Source organism: Scyliorhinus torazame, unplaced genomic scaffold (genome assembly GCF_047496885.1).
Source record: "Scyliorhinus torazame isolate Kashiwa2021f unplaced genomic scaffold, sScyTor2.1 scaffold_241, whole genome shotgun sequence".
NCBI classification, from domain to species: domain Eukaryota; kingdom Metazoa; phylum Chordata; class Chondrichthyes; order Carcharhiniformes; family Scyliorhinidae; genus Scyliorhinus; species Scyliorhinus torazame.
The window spans coordinates 236,735-239,234 of NW_027307968.1; positions in this window are offsets into that span (position 1 = coordinate 236,735).

Genomic DNA, 2,500 nt, shown 5'->3' on the forward strand with positions numbered 1-2,500 from the left:
AGTGGGGAATGGGGTCAGAGTTCAGGAGGTCAGCCTGCAGGGTGGGGGTCTGGGATCGGGGTGGGGTCAGGGATCAGGGCTGGGGTCAGGAATTGGGGTGGGGTCAGGGATCGGGGTGGGGTCAGGGATCGGGGTGGGGTCAGGGATCGGGGTGGGGGTCAGGGATCGGGGTGGGGTCAGGGATCGGGGTGGGGTCAGGGATCGGGGTGGGATCAGGGATCAGGGCGGGGGTCAGGGATCGGGTGCGGGTCAGTGATCGGGGTGGGGTCAGGAATCGTGGTGGGGTCAGGGATCGGGGTGGGGTCAGGGATCGGGGTGGGGTCAGGGATCAGGGAGGGGATCAGGGATCGGGGTGGGGTCAGGGATCGGGGTGGGGTCTGTGATCGGGGTGCGGTCTGGGATCGGGGTGGGGTCTGGGATCGGTCAGGGATCGGGGTCAGGGATCGGGGTGGGGTCAGGGATCGGGGTGGGGTCAGGGATCAGGGAGGGGATCAGGGATCGGGGTGGGGTCAGGGATCGGGGTGGGGTCTGGGATCGGGGTGGGGTCTGGGATCGGTCAGGGATCGGGGCGGGGTCAGGGATCAGGAATCGGGGTGGGGTCAGGGATCGGGGTGGGGTCAGGGATCGGGTGGGGTCAGGGATCGGGGTGGGATCAGGGATCGGGGTGGGGTCAGGGATTGGGGTGGGGTCAGGGATCGGGGTGGGGTCAGGGATCGGGCGCGGGTCAGGGATCGGGGCGCGGGTCAGGGATCGGAGTGGGGTCAGGGATCGGGGTGGGGTCAGGGATCGGGGTGGGGTCAGGGATCGGGGTGGGGTCAGGGATCGGGGTGGGGTCAGGGAGGGGATCAGTGATCGGGGTGGGGTCAGGGATCGGGGTGGGGTCAGGGATCAGGGTGGGGTCAGGGATCGGGGTGGGGTCTGGGATCTGGGTGGGGTCAGGGATCTGGGTGGGGTCAGGGATCTGGGTGGGGTCAGGGATCGGGGTGGGGTCAGGGATCGGGGTGGGGTCTGGGATCGGGGTGGGGTCAGGGATCGGGGTGGGGTCAGGGATCGGGGTGGGGTCAGGGATCGGGGTGGGGTCAGGGATCGGGGTGGGGTCAGGGATCGGGGTGGGGTCAGGGATCGGGGTGGGGTCAGGGATCGGGGTGGGGTCAGGGATCGGGGTGGGGTCTGGGATCGGGGTGGGGTCAGGGATCGGGGTGGGGTCAGGGATCAGGGTGGGGTCAGGGTTCGGGGTGGGGTCAGGGATCGGGGTGGGGTCAGGGATCGGGGTGGGGTCAGGGATCGGGGTGGGGTCAGGGATCGGGGTGGAGTCAGGGAGGGGATCAGGGATCGGGGTGGGGTCAGGGATCGGGGTGGGGTCAGGGATCGGGATGGGGTCAGGGATCGGGGTGGGGTCTGGGATCTGGGTGGGGTCAGGGATCGGGGTGGGGTCAGGGATCGGGGTGGGGTCAGGGATCGGGGTGGGGTCAGGGATCGGGGTGGGGTCAGGGATCGGGGTGGGGTCAGGGATCGGGGTGGGGTCAGGGATCGGGGTGGGGGGTCATGGATCGGGGTGGGGTCAGGGATCGGGGTGGGGTCAGGGATCGGGGTGGGGTCAGGGATCGGGGCGGGTTCAGGGATCGGGAGGGGTCAGGGATCGGGGTGGGGTCAGGAATCGGGGTGGGGGGTCATGGATCGGGGTGGGGGGTCATGGATCGGGGTGGGGGGTCATGGATCGGGGTGGGGTCAGGGATCGGGGTGGGGTCAGGGATCGGGGTGGGGTCAGGGATCGGGGTGGGGTCAGGGATCGGGGTGGGGTCAGGGATCGGGGTGGGGTCAGGGATCGGGGTGGGGTCAGGGATCGGGGTGGGATCAGGGATCAGGGCGGGGGTCAGGGATCGGGTGCGGGTCAGGGATCGGGTGCGGGTCAGGGATCGGGGTGGGGTCAGGAATCGGGGTGGGGTCAGGGATCGGGGTGGGGTCAGGGATCGGGGTGGGGTCAGGGATCGGGGTGGGGTCAGGGATCGGGGTGGGGTCAGGGATCGGGGTGGGGTCAGGGATCAGGGAGGGGATCAGGGATCGGGGTGGGGTCAGGGATCGGGGTGGGGTCAGGGATCGGGGTGGGGTCAGGGATCAGGGAGGGGATCAGGGATCGGGGTGGGGTCAGGGATCGGGGTGGGGTCTGGGATCGGGGTGGGGTCTGGGATCTGGGTGGGGTCTGGGATCGGTCAGGGATCGGGGCGGGGTCAGGGATCAGGAATCGGGGTGGGGTCAGGGATCGGGGTGGGGTCAGGGATCGGGGTGGGGTCAGGGATCAGGGAGGGGATCAGGGATCGGGGTGGGGCCAGGGATCGGGGTGGGGCCAGGGATCGGGGTGGGGTCTGGGATCGGGGTGGGGTCTGGGATCTGGGTGGGGTCTGGGATCGGTCAGGGATCGGGGCGGGGTCAGGGATCAGGAATCGGGGTGGGGTCAGGGATCGGGGTGGGGTCAGGGATCGGGGTGGGGTCAGGGATCGGG